Source organism: Pteropus vampyrus, unplaced genomic scaffold, assembly GCF_000151845.1.
Source record: "Pteropus vampyrus isolate Shadow unplaced genomic scaffold, Pvam_2.0 Scaffold53, whole genome shotgun sequence".
In the NCBI taxonomy this organism is placed as follows: Eukaryota; Metazoa; Chordata; class Mammalia; order Chiroptera; family Pteropodidae; genus Pteropus; species Pteropus vampyrus.
The window spans coordinates 6,261,684-6,280,862 of NW_011888834.1; the positions used below are offsets into that span (position 1 = coordinate 6,261,684).

Genomic DNA, 19,179 nt, shown 5'->3' on the forward strand with positions numbered 1-19,179 from the left:
TCTCTCCCTCTTTCTCTACAGAGAAAGCAGCTTCCAATCCCACCAAGCCCAGCCTGGTATAACATGAAAAGCGTGACACACAGGTTTCCCTAAAAAATAATTTTACCAAGCTATCTCAGCACTTTTCCCTGAAAAAAAAATAAAAATAAAAATAAAATAAGATATCGCTGCATAGTTTCCAAGTGAAATAGTTTTAAATGTCCTACATTCGGGCTGTTCGCAGCGGCTAATATTTGAATCCACTTGGGAGACTGTGTCCCCAATTCCAATGCAATCATCATGACCAGCAGGGCCTGGGAGATCTTCGAGGTCAATATTAGTTTTCACAAATTACATACAAGATGGACTTAAGTGACACACGGGTGTGGCTCTGTTTTTACAAAGCAGTATTTACAGCACATGACAAGGGGCAGAGAAGCCTTTTTAATGCTCAGTCCTCGGGAAGTACATGGAAAATCACAATGTCCCTAATGGCTGTAGTCACACATTTTCTCCTTTCACTGAGGTTCCCTTCACACCCTTCCTAGTCTGCATTTGGCCAATAATACTGCAAAACACGTTCTGCCTTTATCACCACAAGAAGCCTCTGTTGAGAAGGACCTGGAGAGGTCATGTTCCATACCCATTAAATTGGTGTTTCTGCTACTGTTCAAGAGCAAAAGTCAGCCTGCCTGTGCCTCAGAGACAGACTGGAGTGGGGCTGAGATACTCAGCACATCGACCCACTCAGTCAACCACCAAAAACTCACTGAGATGACTGTAATTAGTAGGGACAACCCTCTGCTGAAAAGTGCAGTAAGGGCAGTTAGGATAAGAATTATGGCTTCACATATTTTCCCTTTTGCCTGAAATACTAATTATCAATATCAAACGAGCAGCATTTTATCATCTTTGTTTTTCATGACCCATGCATTTGTTCCCTTAGAAACTAAACAGAATGAAAAAAAAAAGTTACTCTACATAGAAATGCATAGTTAACTGTGCATCTCCAGAATAAACAAACTACTGTTGGCCCTGTTTATCAACCGCTCCAAAAAAAACAAACACTAAAACAAAAATAAAAACAACAACACACTATGTGTGGATGAAATTGTACGCATTTGTAAAGCCAGAGAGTTTGTGCTATTTTATACAGCTAATTCACAAACTGAAAACAAATTTTGGATTGCTTATATATTCTGAAGGGTTTCCTGCCCACATATCCTCAGAAATCTCAGGAGCTTTCCTAGACACATGGAAAATTTCAAATTGAGCCATTTTTAAGTTATCCATGAGTGAAAAGGGTGGGGAAACCACCAAAAAAAAAAAAAAAACAGCACATGTACTGGGAGTTTGAATTTGTCATAAAAGAAGAAAAAAAGTTGTTTTGTTCTTGCTTTGAGTTATTCGACAACGGCTAAACACACTTTGCTCAAATTTTTAAAATTTTTTTTCAGGAAGAAGAGAATCACCTTTGTGCTAAAGCCAAGGCTGAACACATTCAGCGTGTTCCACACAAGTGCACACCAGGGAGTTCTTCAGGCACATCTACGTGTAACCGTAAAACTAGCATTACCAGACACGGATCAGATCACACATCATAATGATAAATAACTGCGAGAATCGTAAAGCAAGCATGGGTTTAGTATCCATCATCCAAAAAAGAATTCGATTTTTTAAAATTATTTTAAAGCATTTAATACAGAAATAACCACCTTCGAGGTAGAGATCATTTGCTGAAACACAAACATGGCAAAACCCTGGTAACTGGGTGTTGACTTGATTTTGTGTCTTCCAGCTGTGACTCTCTAAGAAATACTGCCCTCAAATTAAAGGTTTCCGAGGTTCTTTGCAAACGGCATCCATGTGGTATGTGGTATCTAGCAGAGTCCAGCAAGCGTGTGCCAACAACAGGTGGGGCAGAGAGGTATAGAAATTCTGGAAGGTTTAAAGTAAAAGAGTTGAACAAGTCAAGGAGAGGATAGGGGCCAAAACTGTTTTCCAGGGAAACACCCCACTCAGAAATTTAGTCACTGGCTTCATTTCATGAATCTCACATAAATATCTGAGGAGATTGCCGACAGCCCCGCGCCAAGAGGGAAAACATGCATTGAAAGAACCAGCGAGAGAAGCCAGAACATGGAATAATCATTTCACTGGACGCCCTCTGCTGCAGATACTCTTGGCTGAGATCCTGTGAAGAAGGAACCGACAGGACGGATGAGAGATACTGCCTAGCCAGGAAGGGAAGAAAACTCTGCTTTTATAAATAAACTCGTCACGAAGATAGGCCGCACATCAGAAAGGAAAGTAGGGGGGACCTGAAAGGACAGGGGCCCTGAGGTCATGGAGCCCTCCTGCCCCCCATCTCGGCTGGTACAGAAGGAGGCAGGGGAAACCCAATATGAGCATTCTCTGGCCCTGGGTGATTTTTTTTTTTTTTTTCCCTTCTCATAATATAACTTTGTGAATATGTTTAAGAGAGTGTCTGCTGTTATTGGTCTAATGAGCTAACTCTGAAATCTGAGCTAAAGACAGCTCCCTAGTGGCTGCCGACTGTTCCACAGACCGAAAGGAAACCCCTTCCAGGGGCCCATCAGGGCGAACCACTGCTGACAGCTTGGAACGGCACAACACACAGATTTATTTCACAGACAGCCACAGACAGGAATTTAGCACCCTGTGCTGGCCTCCTGCTTAGCGGAGAAGGTGTTAAAATGCAACCATGCAGAGCTCTCCCTTGAACAAAACCCAGTAGCGACTAATCAAGCGGTCACCCGTCCCCCGGCAGAGAACGCGGGCGCCCGCGCAGCTGAGCACCGCGCGGGAGCACTATCCTGACAGCTGCTTCTCCGCTGCCCGCCGCAGCGTCAGAGCTGCCTCGGAAAACGCTAAATATTGTGCGTGACCTTGCAACTTCCAAATTAATTGATTTATAAACAACGGCAAATGTTATTTATTTATTTATGACATCTTGGAATGCCTTCCCTGGATCTGAGGGCACAGCGTGCTGCCGAGAATATTCCCTGAGGCCTGCCGAGCAGGCAGACCCAGAGGGTGGATCTTGCTGTCCCTCGTCAGGGCGCCTTCCGCGAGTGTAGAGCCCAAAAGGTGTAGACTAAAGTAGGCACTGATGTGTAGGCGTTTACTTGCCCACACTAAGCGAATCCATAACACAAGATTCCCTATATAACATAAGCGCATTAACTTTGTTTTATGCGTACATAGGTGTGTATATATGTATTTATGTGCGCACACACATGTGCATATGTGGGTGTATATATAAATATACATAAATACACATGTGCACATGTCTCTGAGGTAGGTAGCCTTCACCTTCAGATTTGTGCAAAAGTGGCTAATTCTCTCCCCACTGCTGCGCACTCTGAACAAGTACTCAACAGTTGATAGCCGAGCTGTTTAGGGATAGAGGCAAACTACATTTACCAAAGCAATTGATATTGCACCCTGGTCGCTGGGGGTGTTTCGCAAAGAAATTACATACAGTCGGTAATATTGCTTATATTGATTATTTTGCTAATCTCTCTCTCGCTCACACAAGCTCTGGTTTCTTGTTTTTAGGTTGTGTTTGTGAAACAACCAGCTTGTTCTGGTAAAAAGAGGAGAAAAAAAGAAAAGCAGGGGACGAAAGAGGAGGAAAAGCAGATGAAACATTTTCCTTTTATATTTTCCACACAGGGAACAAGGCCCTGGTTCCCTCGTTTTACACTCCGTTTTGAATGGCTCTAAACGCTGTCTTCATCTGTTGTATTTCCGATAAACATCTCTCTTCAGGTCACTTCTCTTTCTCCCCACCTCAACTCTTAAAGTTTGCCAATCAATCAGTAATAATCACCAGATACTCCCTGAGTCTGCTGCTGTGACCGTGCACGGTGCCGAAGGCAGAGACACGTCAGCTCAAACAGCAGTCTGCTTCCCAGAAGACCTTTAATCAGCTGACACAGAGGCAAACGTGGGATGGCACTGAGTACTGAAAGGACCCTGCCCAGCACTGAAATGCATCTTGACAGAATGGAGTCCATATTTGTCGCTACTCTCTGTGGCACCCTCCCAGGGGTGGTTCGCCATCCTAGTCTTAGGGAAGAATAACATTTATTTGGACTTAAAAAAAAAAATGTGTTATCAGATTTCTGGGACACTTGCACAGCCAAAAAGGGTAAAAAATCAGTAAGAAACGGATGCCCAGGCCAGCATCCCCTCCTGTAACTCCTCCTCTAGATCGGTTAATCTTTTTCCCACCTCCCTGTGGTGACTTTACAAAGGGAGCCTTGAAAGAACGGAAGCCTCAGAAACTGAAGCCAGGAGAGAAATCTCATCACTTTACGAAAGGCAAATTCATCTGCTCCTATCCCAAGACAGAAAAGAGAAGATTATGCCTTGTTTATTTTTCTACTTCTCCCACTTCTTTGCAAGCATATCATTTTCCTCGTGTCACAGATTCTGGTTAAAGGAATGACATTTTATTTTTGTCCTTCAAGTGAAAAGGTGTAGGATGAGGGTACAGGGGGAAGGAAGAAAAGAAGCCACAGGTAAGATGTGTTGGAGGAACTTTCTATGGAAGGCCGCTTCTGTTTACCTGTATGTATAAAACGTGTATGTAAAGTTCAGATCATACTTACTAGCATAGGGAACATTAGGAAAAGTATATTTGCATTTATATGAAAATAGTGGTTTGGAGAAATACTATACAGAGAAATGGCATCGAAAATAACTAACTCGATATAGACAAAGAAATTCGTCTTAACCCCAAATTGAAAATCATCTACATAATTCCTGATGCATACCAAGCTTGTCTCTCTAGCTCTCATCCTCACTCTCGCTCTCTTCCTACAGTGGGTACCTAGTATATGTAACAGGCCCTTTCATTTCTATAAGCGTGTTTGTATTTCCAAGGTGAAATTTATTAAGACAAAGATGAAGTGTGAACCGAGATGGGCAGATAAGTCTCTTACCTCTTCCACTAAGGGGCAGAGTTACAGCTTTTAATCTGGACTTACACATAAATGTTCTGCCTTTGAGACATTTCCCTATCGGTGGTATTTGCCAGATTTCAAACAGCTTCTACTAGTAGGGCATCCAGGTAAAAGAAAATGTCCCCTTCTCCTTGCCCAGCGGGCAGTATATACACTCAGAGCACCCTCTGTCCTTCTCTGTGAAACGTTAAACAAAGTCTTCCCTGATGTAGGTCTTCCACTAGTCATTCTCAAGCTAAATTCATTGATATCCACTATGTTTTAGGCATGTTTCTAGATGTTGGAGATAAATCATCAAACAGAAAGACAAAAATCTCTGCCCTCCTATAGCGGGAGGGCAATATGGACAATCAGCAAATAAATGAGTAAGATATATAACACGTGAATTGGTGAAAAGCATAATGAGAAAAATCAAATAGGGAAGGGAGTTAGGAACTGTGAGACAGGGAAGGAGGTGCTTCGCTGAGATGACATTTAAGCAAAGACCCAGAGGACATCTGAGCAAATACTTCACAGGGAGACATCCACTCTCAATTAAAAAGGAGATGTGAATTAACTGATGACAACGATTTCTCCATTAGTTTTTATCATTCCAATCACAGCCAATGGTAAAACTGCTGTATTTCTCCCCATTTTTCTCCCAGAGACCACATTGTACTTTCCCACACTCTTTTCTGTATTTTTTCCCACTGAACTCGCACCATTTGGTTCCTGCTGACTTAAGTAATATTTGCTGAGCGTCTACCCTATGTCAAGATTTTGAGGAAGAAACATCGATATGGTATAGAAGTGGAATCTATGACATCACATGACTCTTTCTCCTGCTCTAATAGTCTGTTTTCCCGCCGCCCTTGCCCCCCATCCTACTTGCTTTCCTTTCTCTCTTGAGGCAGAAACGTTCAGAGATCCGAATTCAGTAGTTGGGATTTGTAATTTAAGACACCTCCAAATTGTAAATAGATGTGCTCCAGTTATAGCAGTTCAGATTCCCTGGTTTTCTGATACACGCTACCTAAAATCACATCTCTCCTCACTATTAAAAAATCAAGGCAAGCCACAACAAGATGACTCCATGCAATTTTGTATCACAGGTAAAAGAAAACCTTGTCGATATGAAATCAGACCGTGTAAAATTCTCTCCCAGAGGAATCTGGCATTATTACATCCCCCATCAATCATGGTATTGTTTCTCCAACAACTGTATCAGATGCAGCATCCGGATATTGTTCTGTCATCCTACCAATTCAGCAGGGAAGTCTGATACCATTATAAACAATTCTAGGCCCACCAAAATCTAAACTCTTCCAGAAGACTTCAAAGCCCTCATTTGTTTCCAACTATTATCAACTCTCCAAATTCTAGAACTTTAGTTTTGGGTATAATGAAATTAGACCTAAACATTTATGTATGACCTATTTATATGCATTTATGAGAATACTCTATGAATTTGATCTAGCCATATATGAAGAAATGCTATATGGACATTATAATATAACATACAATATGATAATACATTATTGATGGCATATACTTTCGATCTTAATTTATCAAAGATTAGTTCCTATTCTGGATATTTCATTTAAACACAGGCAATAATTCCCTCCAGCTCGTATTATGGATCACCTATAGATAGCGTCTAGGCATCGTTCCAAGTATCCAGGATATAAGAGATACACTAATGGATCCAGCAAAGCCTCTGCCTTCTGAATATACCTTTTTTTTTTCTTGGTAGAGATTTGGTTTTTCTTTCATCACATGCTCCCAACGTGTGGGAAAATTATAAAACCAAGTTTAAGCTTAAGAATAGATACTGGCTGAATTTTGAAATTGCCTTTTCTCTATCCCCTTGTGTCATTAGGAAGAAAACACTTCCCCTTCTCCTTTCTCTCTCTCTCACACATACACACATACGAAAAAGTTGACTTGGAAGGTTTCAATTTCCCTTAACGTTTTCCCTTTGTCCCCGCCACCGAGAACCCAAAGCGAGTAAACTGAAGATCCTGCCTTGGCCCCTCGCAGAAAACGCCTGTGGTACACCCACCTTATAAACCTTAGTCATAATCCTCTGTAAATTCGACCAAAAGTCATGAACTACATAATACTAATTCTTAGAGGTTGACATATTTCCCTGATCTTTCATGAGCCACATGGGGAAACAGTTTTCTCCTGATCTGAATGAAGAAGAAAAACAGTGATCCTAATCAACCATTTGCCCTTAGTGGCTTCCCTAAACAAATCTGGGAAAGTGCTTAAAGGCTTGGGAATAACCATGACCCTGCTTGATGCACTGTAATAACCCTACCTAATTATACTGATATAAAAACTAATTGGAAAGATAGCAAATGTCAGAGTAAGATGCAAATCGTAGGGTGTTAATTGCTGAACAGGTGCTGGAATAGAATTAAATGAGCATTCTGATTAAAAGAGTGGAAGAAACAAATGTGGACCCCCAATACAAACTTGGCCATGTGACTTCTGCAGTGGTCCATTCCAACAGGAAAAGGTCATGTGCTGTGACCTCTGTTTTGTGATGGGTGGACCAAAATAATGGTGACCACAGAAGAGAAGACAATATCAACATGACTTCTAGAAGTGATGGCTTAGTTTGAGCCCCAGAGATACGCAATGTGTTTTAAGAGTTCTTAGATACAGGGATAAGCCTAGATAGAACCAAGAATGCATAAATGCTCCCCTTTCCCCAGCCATAAGTCTGTATCCCCTTCTACCTTGAACCAGAAGTCCTGTCCTCCCACATCAGTATACCAGTGATGAGTGCTCTAGGTGGTCATTACACATTTGTGAGTTGACCAAATGCTTATTAAATAATTGAATCAATGGCATTTCGATTTCATTGTTTGCCTTCCATAAGCTGAGGCAGTGTGAGAGCTGTAGCATTGAGGTGGGATGGCATGACAAAAAGAATACAGCAGAAGTTCCAATTGCTATAAGCCAGTCATTCTTCTTGCAAATGGTATTTACTGATACTCTAGCAATTCAAACTTTGAGTGACACCTATAAGGGTGATTTTCACCTTAGCCCCATGTATCAATGAAGAATGCTTTTCCACAAACTCCTGGTGACTTGCACAAACTCTTGTCCAATCGTCATTAAATTTCCTGACATGTGGCAAAGACTGGACCAACGGCCCTTCATGCCAAGTCCTTAAAGAGAAAAGAGCCCTGAGGGCAGCAGCTATAGGTGGATGCTGGGTGACAGTAGGAAGCAGCTCCTGAGCTCTGACTTAATATGATCCCTTCCCAATACCACGACGCCTTCCGTACTCCCACCACCTAAAGAAGCCTTTTTCTTCAGCCCCACTAGACCCCCCGACCCAGAAAAAATGCTCCATGTCAAGGTCTTAATATTTTTCCCAATATACGAGCAACCTCGAAGGGAATTATTCCATTTCCAGGTAGGATGCTGCAGCTTAAATGTTCTTTTCTCCCAATAATTTGCAGCTCTTTGAGATTTATGATGCCAGAAACCTAAATGGCTCTTCAGCGCAAGGACGAGGCAGTGAAGTCCTGCCCTGTTCTCCTGGTATTTCTCACTCCGCCCTGCCCCCAGGTAGAAAAGCAATTCATTTACTGTGCTCATTCCACTTGGGGGCCTCTTTCCCCTGTGTCTGCCAACTGTGCACCATGCTGCCTGCTTATATTTGGGTTTGGTGATATAGACTAGCAGCAGCAGGGGACGTAATTCTTTTAACTCAGACCGATGTCTACTAAAATTAGAGTGGAGAACTGACAAACCCAGTTTGCTTCCTTCCATTTTTTTTCTTTGTATTTAATCGATTTGGCCTCTATTTAAATTGGGCAAAAAATAATAAATAATATGATGGTTACATTATACAATGCTTCAACTCAGCAACCCAATTTCAAAGTGCAAACAGAAGCTCCCAAATGCTTTAAGAGGGAAGTGTGGCTACAGGAGGCATGGGTGAGATTTCACCTTGTTTATTTATGCTTTTATAAGGACACTGAGAATAATAATAAAACAGGATAGGAAAGAGAAAAATTTTGCTCCAGCCTAGAGATGGGTGAGTATAAACTCCTCGCTCTTTCTTTTTCTTTGATCTTAAGAAAAGCTCACTCTCTCTTGTTCACTCTCTCTTTAAGGAACAAAAATAAACTGTCTCCTGAGTAATAAAGTCAAGACACTCGCCAGTAAAAATTGGTTAAGGTCATCACTTCTGAAGGTCAAACGAGTTTTAGACAAGATGTCAGGTGGGATCACCATTCAGCACATTTAGTTAAATAGTTAAAAATAATAAAAATAATGACAGTAGTGAAGTTATTTTTTAAAAAAAGCACAGAAGTCAGAGGGAAAATGAGAGAACCAGATGTCTTGAAAGAATGCTGGGAAACGCTTAAGAGAAAGATTTCTCCCATCCCAAACAAAACCTTCCCCGAGGATCTTTTGAGACGCTGTCAGTATCTGATGTCAATGCAACATCGTATATCTTTTTTGTGTGTTGCTGTGGGGTTATCTTATTTATTTTATTTTAACAAAGAAGAGACAATGGGGAAAACTTTTTTTAAAGGATGGCAATTCAAGTTGACCCCGAAACGAGCCTTTCTCCAGGTCCCTTGTGCCTCTGCCTTGTGGAAGGATCCAAAAGACATAGAAGTTATGTTGCTCCAATATTAGGTTGGAATAGAAAGAGGCCGGCCTCACATTCAGCTTTTCTGACATGATACCATCGATTTCAGTGAGGAGAAAATATCGCAATCTATCCAGGTTCCAAAGGAAGATCTCTGCTTTTTATAAAATAGAGCCCAAACAGGTCGAAGCTAATCCACACTGACAGTGCAGCCCAGGTTCCAGGTCATGTCACAGCCTTTCACAGGGCAAAGTGAGCAGCCAGGCCCGGTGTTTTTTATGATCGCTCTGCTTTTCCAGGGCACAGCTAATCCACAGAACCAAGAAGTCTCCTGTGCCAAGGGATGCTTTAAAACTCCAGCAAGGCCACTGCAAGACTCAAGTTCCAAGTATTGCTCGTTGCCAGTGACAATTAGAACAATCTGAAAATGTTTCTCCCAGAAAAAATACACTCTTTTTTGTTGTAACAGGGGTGTAAACGCCAGCCAATCTCTTTTGGCACCCACTGCTGTAAGAAGTGCTTTCACTGTGCCACCTCTCGACAAAAACGCCCTCAATGAGCGTCCTCCAAGGACCAGCTTTGAAAAGGGGTTTCGCGTATCAGGTTAATGCATGCACTTGGCACGGCCCAACTTTTGCACCAAGGCTCTGGGGTATGGGGTGATAAGAGCCAGGTTCTGTTTGTTAACGATAAGGCAATTATTTCTTTGGTACTTCATAGGAAAAAAAAAAAAATCTTACAGCAAAGATTCAAACAAGGATCCCTAGGGAGACAACGAACTCGTAGGTTGGAAAAGTTTTTTTTTTTTTTTTCCTTTACAGGAGCAAACAAATGAGCCATTGAGAGCAACAGAACGGCTAAGACAAAGTTACCGACAAATAGGCTGGCAGTCAGCTCCAGCACGAGTCCTCTGTAACTTAGGGAGGAGAAGACAGGCATCGAGGGGAAGCAGGCACAGAAAAAAAAGACAGACTTAAAAGGAAAGGAAAGGAAAAAGAGAAAAGGAGAAAAGAACAAGAGAACAAGAACAGGGTGAAAGTAAAGAGGCAAGAAAGAGAACAAAGGGGTGGCGACGGGATAGAGAAAAGAAACGGCACCACGTGCCGGTGATACTTCCCATGTGTTTGGAGATTGAAGAGGTTCATGAACTTGAATGAGTAAACATCAGATCTTTATTTTCGCTGCCCCCAACAGAAATTTAGCATTTCATCCCATTTTAAATATAGACAACGAGCCCCAGCGACAATAAGCCCCGGCGGTATTATAGATCCATAGGATTCCCTGGACTGCCAAGGGGGTCCATGGTGGAAAAAACGGGAGGGTAGGAACTGCAAACCCCTGGGAAGGTATTAGGCATCCCTCCCCTTTGCAGGCATGATATTTCAGAAGATAAGAGTGCATGATTTTCAGTTTGGAAAGGAGATCCTTTCCTTCACCCCCTGGGTCAGGCTCTCTGCCTTCAGGGCAAAGTTTCCTGGCCTTTCCTGGAACTTTCTTCCCTGCAACAAGCTGAGGCTTCAGAAGCCAGGGAGCTTTCAGGAAGTATTTCTGAAGGTCGTCACATCTGACTCACAGCTGAGAGTCACTTCCACAGCTTTGCAGGTCAGATCCAGCATGACAATTTTTTCTGACACATTTTGCCCAGCTGGTTCCCACTAAACTCTGTAAAACTCAAAAAATGATAGACTGTAAATTTCCAAAGAAGAACGTCACTGAAGCCTCACGTTTAGTTTCTTACTAGGGGAAAAAATGCTGAAAAGACTAAGATATCCTACAGATGAAATAGGTCTCAAAATAGGGGCTTTCTGCTCTTCCCTTCTTGTCCTCAGAGTTATGTCACAGAACCCCAGTTCCATGGAACTACAAATCCTGCTTTCAGAGTAGACTAATATCCACAGTCACTGGACAACCGGCCCCAGACCTATGAGCAGTCCACTAGCTATGGCCCCTTACAGATGTGAGTGGGAGCAGCTGAGCCACATCCTTGGAAATTCACACCCACCATTCCAGCATCGCTGGTCAGGTTGGCCCAGCACAACTGATAGAAATTGTACAGACTCCCTGAACTGCTCTTTCTGCTCTGCCTCCAGGTACTTAGGTTTACAGCAGACCCTGGGCCTCTTCCAGAAGTTTCTAAGCTAAAGCCCCTCTCTCCCCGTGAAGCAAGGAGACCTTATACCTTGACTTGGGGCTCCCATTGTGCTGAATTAGACGGGAAATCTTCAGAATATATATCAGACCCAAAACCGCTTGCCTGACCAGTTGCTAAGGAAAGGAACGCATCCATTTTCAGGGCGGGGCCGATTTTGAAAATCTTTAAGCACATTTTTCATTTAAAGATGAGAATGTTTTAAAGGACCTCCTCCTTAGAAAAAGAACATATTGCCCAACAGGAAAAGTTCAGGAAGCTCCAAAATGTGTAAGCAGGTGCCGGCCGTCAGGGCGGCAGAGGTCAGGCATAGGGTGGAGAAAAATGCTAAACAAGATACGTCCCAACCAAAACCAGACACAGGCTTACCTCAGTGTCTGGTTAATTTGCTTCCAGTCTCAGTGATGGGAATCAGACAATTGCTTTAAAAACTCCGAAGCCACCATAAAAATAGAAAATTATTGCTTCCCGTCATGACCAAATATTAAACACAGTGCACGCCTAATGACTCTATCCCTCCCCAGGGAAGAAGCTTTATGAACAATGAAATCCCAGCAGACATCCAGTGTTTGGGTTTGGAGGTCTCATTATGGGCTCACTGATCCAATACAATTTACAAGCTCAATGGACTCCACTCGAAGGGAGAAACGCCAACCTGGAGTTATAAACGGAACACCTACAGTGAAACCAGCATAATCGATGTCCACCAGGGAGGGAAAAGAAGAAAGGGAGGAGTGAGCAGAAAGGCATGAGGGTTCAAGTTGCTCATGGAATGTTTCTGACTGCTTGCATTGGAATCAAGGTAGACACCCTACTAGAAAAGCAAGGCAAGGGGGGAGAAAGCAAGGGACCCTAAAACCAAAGGCGAGAAAGTCGAACAAAGGAAAAAGAGGGAGACAAGACAAGGTTAGGGTGCGAAGGAAGCGAGGGAATCAGAGAATTTTAAAATCTGCCATCTCTTTTTCTACATTGGTTGACTGAACATGGCACCAAACTTTCGAAGTTAGGCTTTTTTTTTTTAAGTTCACTAAATTACCAAGATATATGTCTTAATGTGGTTATCTTTCATCTCGTGACTCAACAGCTGGATGATAAAATGCGTTAGCCACTCCACATGGACTGGGCAAGCATCGAGGGGACTGATAGCGTTAAATCGAAGCGAAGTCTGGCTCTTGTTCAAACGTCAGCCGAGACCAAGCAGGCAGAGGGAGCTTCCCCTTACCTCTAACTCCATGCAATTTATCACTCGCCTAAACAATCCCACATGTTGGAAGCGCTGAAGAAGGAGACTTCAGGAACACCGAACAAAGGCTTTCGGGGAAGTCAGAATGAAAGTGAACAGGAGATGGACAGTGGACACTAAGCAAAAGCAATGCAGGGGAGGCGACAAGTCCATAAAACAGGGTCTAGACAGAGCATGAGACCAAGGCACTGAGAGGTGACAAAAGAAGAGAGGAGAGACAGAACGCTGAGGAGGGGGGTCTGGGCGAATGAACTGGCGACGACAAGGGGGCAAAAGAATGCTGGCGCTTCCCGTAAGGCTTTCTGCTCACCCAGCAGCCTCCCGGCTGAGTCTCCTAAGTGTGAACCAACTTCCACATAGACCAGAAGACGATGGCTTCTACCACATGAAGGTAGGAAAAAACACTAAAAGAGAGGAAACGAGCACGTGCTAATTGGCTCTGGGGCCAGTCATGGCTCAGGGCCTTTCACACTTCATCTCTCTCCCTCTCCCAGGGCTGTGAGGCAACCCTTACTTCTCTATATTCTTCAGATAAAAAATGGGGATTCAGGTAGTGTTGCCAGATAAAATACCCCATTAATTTTGAATTTCAGACAATATTTCAATATCAGCATAACCCAAACATTGCATGAGAAAGGCTTATACTGAAGAAGTATTTGTTGTCCATCTGAAATTCAAATTTAAGTGGAACATACTTATACTAAAAAGAAAAAAAAATCATTCCTGTTTATCTGATATTTAAATTTAACTGGGCATCCTGGCTATGGCCATGCCATCCTGAACGTGCCCTATCTCGTCTGATCTCGGAAGCTAAGCAGGGTTGGGCCCGGTTAGTACTTGGATGGGAGACCACCTAGGAAGACCGGGTGCTGTAGGTATAAAAAGATAAATAAATAAATGAATGAATGAATGAATGAATGAATGAATGAATTTAACTGGGCGTCCTATATTTTTATTTGCTAAATCCAACAACTCTAGAATCAATGGGATGGAGGGAATGAATGAATGGGTGAATACATGCATGGCAGAGGAGTAGTGAAACCCAGATCTGAAGCCAGATTTTACTGCAGTCATTATCACACTACAGGAAGAATAGCCACTTCAAGGACTCGACTCACGTGTCATATGCACAACCGTACTTCTGAAGTAAGGAAAAGCCTTTTGCACAGAAGAAACCGGCTACATACAAAAGTATTGCTTATAGTGAAGTAAAATGCCATCAGCGTGACCCATGGCACGGTGCTTGGAAGATGAGGAATTCTCCAGAGCTTCAGTCCAGTCAGAAGCTTTGCGGTTCAGCAACGACACATTTGATGTGAATGCCATCGTTGCTCCCGTCCCTCGCCTTGCATAGACCATCTCAGTTGTGTCCTGGGAGCTAGAGATCTGGTCCAACCCCAGTTGAGTCTTTGACCTGCTTGCTACATGGGCCCTGAAGTAGCTGCTCTTCACTGGGTTTTCTTATCTGAAATGTGGGTCGACAGCCCCACTACATAGCAAAAATTAGTCATGTGTATAGCTTTAAAATAATCAGGAAAACATCCTACGCAATTGTGCAAAACTGAACCCAAAACAAACAAATAAAAACCTCACCCTTTGTCTCCAGAGAATCTACCTCGGGGCTTTATTGGAGGGGCTACGTGTAAGTAACAGCATTTGAGGTACAGTGACCCTGAACCTACAGCCACTTTCTGAGTTCTCTTTTTTAAAAGTCCTGGTGTCTTATGAGCCATAAAATATGGAAGCGTTAACCTCAGAGGGGCTGGCCTGAATCCAGGGGTTGCATCCTGCAAATTCTTCCACTCCTACCATCCTTTCAGTGGGATGAGGAATTTCTCCCTTACTGCCTTCTCAGAAGCTCCTGTTACGTGGGAGCAGTTGCAGCGCGTGTCCCCAGGTCTGGCTCCTTGGTGGTCTTGAGGGGGCTGGGAAAGTTTAACTTCACTGGAAACTGAGTTTAGAACCAAATCTTCCTGGAGGACAATCATTTAATTGATTACTCAGTCCAGACTGATGAAATGCTGACTTCTTGTAGATTTAGGTCTAGCCTGCCTGACATGCTTTGAGCCTCTTTGTCACTCAACAACTTTTTTCTTTCTAATCAAATGCTCCCTCCAATTGCGACTCTAGGTCAGTTAGAAGAGCAGAGCAACAAAGGACAATTCTTACAAGGTTTCGATCAACAAATAATATAGTCAAGTTCTGGTGGGTAGAAATCTAAATCTGCAAATCATCTCTGGATAACTTCTCTCTCGTTTCCTTGGGATATATGTCCTATATCCCAGTCATTTGGCCTGTTAGCCTCTTGGCCGGGTCAAAAATAGGCCCGGAAGAACTTTTCCAGCCCCATTTGTTCAAATAGAAAAAGAAAATAACTGGAAGTTCTAGAAGGCTCTCTCTGGGTGAACACGTAGTCTTATCAATCTTTCTCAAACTCTGGGTCCTTTGTTCCCCAGAAAGCCATCAAGAGAACGCTGGAAAGAGATACCTTTCCCAGAAACAAATATCTATTTCTCATTTCCAGCACAGCACAATTTCAGAGCACTGTTCTTATGCTCCTCTTGACTCATCCACTTCCTGGCAAATCTGTTATTTAATCGCATCACACATTTTATAAGGAAGAAGCTGGACGTTGGAGCATACCACTCTCTGTTCTAAATAACCCCATACATTCAGTCAGTCCTCTGATTTTCACTGGGAATTGATCCAGGGGATCTACACAAGCACTTTGAATGAAAGAATGCTAGTAAAAGTGAACTGGTTTGGGTCTTTTTCCCTCTTTTCTAAAGAATTACTTGTAAATGGTTTGGATTCTGGCCTCCGAGTTTCTGCTTTCTCACAAACATCCAGGCTACTAAAAAATTCACAGATTGCCAGATGGTACAACAGCAGTTCTTTGCAAAGGATCTGAGCTTTCCAGTGAACAAAGGACGGGTACTCATGGGGACAAGTGGCAACATCAGCAAAAGCTTTGGAGTGGAGGAGGGGAAGTGGGGCATGGAGAGGTGAGAAAATGTGCCTTTCACCTCCAGCGACTGGTATTTGGCAGGGAAAACCTGACTCCCAACCACTGCTGGTGGTGGGAGAGGGCACATCCAGAAGAAGTTGAAAAAATCTAAACCAGAAATGGGGATGTTTTTAGAGGAAGTCACAAAATTGGAAGTCTGTGAACATCTTCCCAGTTCCCGGTGGTACAGGGTGATGAAAAGGATGTCCAAGCTTTGGTAGGTAAACTGACAAATTCCCAAAAGAGTCACCAAATGAAAAACATTCATGAACGACTGTAACATTTTCCTAATAGGTTCTCCTACTTTCATTCTCCATTTTCCAATCCATCCGCAAAGTTCTCTTTCCAAAATACTGACCTAACCGTGAAACTGCACTACTCAGAATCCTTCGATGTCTTCTCATCACCAACAAAATAATGTCAAATACTTTAGTATGGGGAAATGAAGTCTTCCAAAATCTGGACCCAGATGACTTTTGCAACTTCTCCTATTCCCCTTCGCACATATCCATGCATTTCTAAAACTATGAGCAGATTTGGGAAATTCTTTCCACGTGCCTTTCCTACACACTTTCTTCCTCCTGGAATGCCCTTTGACCTCAACTGCATATGTCCAAGTTACAGCCGTCACACCACATACCTCTACCTGGATGAAAATCATCTTCCCACTTCAGATCTTCCAGAGTTTTTATCTCTACCGCTTTTATGACACTTATTATATTCTACATTGCATTATAGTTATTTCTACAAAAGCTTTTTTTCCATCTGAACTATAAGCTCCTGACAGTAAAGCTTATTATCCCGAGAGCACCTGGCAAAGTCCATGACATAATAGACCCTCAATATGTACTAAATAAATAAGGACTCATTCTTCCTTACAATGTTACATATCTGTTCTTGGCATTGTTTGATACTTATCTGCCCCTGGGGATTGGAGGAGGGAGGTAAGATGCTGAGCAGTTGTCAAAATACAAGTAGTTACAGGAAAGGTCCTATATGAACTGGCATAAACGCAGTCATCCAAACTCTTTGATGCTTGGCAGTCAGAGATTAGTCTATCAACTAACATTTACTGAGTGTCTATAATACCTAAGCCACCAGACAGACACTGTGAAAGATACAGGATAATAATTGCTATGACATTCTTTAAAGCGTCTATTCCATCAAGCACTAGTTGGGCACTTTGCATACATTAATGTATTAATATAACAACTCAACAGTACCACATAGCTAATATATATTAGAATCAAGTCTTAAGTGATATACAATGTCTGACAGCCAAGAATTATATTTGTGAATGATAGGCAAGCTCAGAAAGGTTAAAAAAAAAAAACACCAATATCCATACATCCTGACCAGAGCAAACATATGTGATAAGTGTCAAGTGAAAAGATTTTGGCTACATGAATTGATATCTTTAAGTAGGTAGGATCTGAACTAGGTCTTTAAAAGGGGATAATATTTGAATTGGCAGAGAGTTCGGGGTGGGTATTCCAGGTGGAAATGGTGAGTGCAAAGAAAGAGAAGAGGAAGTACTCAAGGTCTGTTTGATGGAACAAACATTTTGATTTTATCTGGAGTCATAGAGAAGGACTAGAAAGCTGGAACCTATCTACCATTCACTTACCAGAGCACTTTTCACAGTTTGTAAATATATATTTCTTTGTGTGATTACTTAAGCTGTTAACTCCATGAGAGTAGGAACCATACCTGATGGTTTCTCAGGGCTAAGAATTCACAAACATTAGCTTAATAACTGAACAACAGAAAAAATTATTAAATCAATAAATATGGGAATGAACCACTGTATAGAAGCCTAAACTAGTTTGTGTCAAATCCAAAAGCTCTGTGAGTCTAAGAAGACTGGTCAGTCAATGAAATACGTATAATTCTTAAAAACTGACCCAGCCACAGAGCAAACGTTTTCACTTTTCAGCACCGCCTCTTTAATCAGGAGGAGAAGAGTCATTTTCTCAAAGAAAATTGCATTTCTTTTTTAATACTTGGCTAAGGCTGTCATCCAGTGAAGTGCTTCAACCCAAAGGGACATTTTTTTTTCTACACTAGCAAGTAGAAGAGCCCCTCCTCCTACCTGTGTCTCCCTGAACTTACCAAGAACCTAGCAAAGATTTTACTAGCAAACAAAGGAAGGAGAACATGAAAGAATGATGCATTCACTTTGGGTAGATAATCTGTGTTTTTAGTGAGAAAATCTAAACCTTCCCCAAGGGAATGGAATTTTCGCTAAATAAAAAAAAAAATTGCCCGGGGCCAGGCTTTTGTAGACTCTTCACAGTGCTGGGCTCTCCTCCGCTGGAGATGGGGAGTCTGAGCAGAAGAGGCACATATTAATAGACCCGTAAATTATTGATGAGCAAGGATGATGAATTAGCATGCCTGACACCCAAACCTGGGCCCTCAGCTAGAGGCAGAGAATTTAGAGCTGGAAGGTAATATAAAGGTCATCCACTAATCCAACACACTTCACTTTACGGACAGGGAAACTGAGGCTCAGAGAGGCAGCTCATGACTTCTGTAATGTTAAACAGCTACTTAGTGACTGATTGGGGGCCAGAAGCAGATGTTCTGATCCTAGTCTAGGGCCCATTCTACTACACTATGCTATGGCTCTGATGTGCTGGAGACTCGAACATGTCACGCAGCTGAACGTGACCTATACAATCTCAGAGTCAAATGACAGTTCAGGGGCCAAAGATGCCCACCACTTCCCCAAAGAACAGATCACCTCTCCAACGTTCCCATCAGTTCTCCCAGACCCTATTCTTCAACAGCTCTAAATTCTGGAAAGTTTTGCCTTCTATTAACCAAAATTTTTTTTCTCCTTAACTTCCATCCATTTACTACACTCCGATTTCACCACTGAAACTGGCTATGTGAATTTGGCCAAATTATCTAACTCCTTAAAACTTGTTTTTTCCTTTATAAAATATTCTCAACCATTAAAGATTAATTAAGATTAATTAACACAAATTGTTTAGCACAATGCCCAGCGTACAATAAGTGCCAATTCAATGTTGAGTATTGGTCTTATCCATCCTCCTCAGAGACAAAATTCTTCACTGAGGAAGGGTCACTGATGGCATATCTGGCTTATGCATTTCTGGGGAAAGAGAGTGAGTGGGATCGAAAACCAGCCTGAGGGGCTTAGGACAGCAGGAATCTGCTGGGTTTTGTGGACATATA

General features: G+C 42.3%; 1 protein-coding gene and 1 pseudogene across 3 annotated transcripts in view; one reads left to right on the plus strand and one right to left on the minus strand.

Annotated features, from left to right (window-relative positions):
- Nucleotides 1-19,179, minus strand: part of EBF2 (early B cell factor 2) — a 186,802-nt gene that overhangs the window by 151,164 nt on the left and 16,459 nt on the right. The window lies entirely within an intron of this gene.
- On the plus strand, nt 13,728-13,846 carry LOC111739745 (annotated as a pseudogene).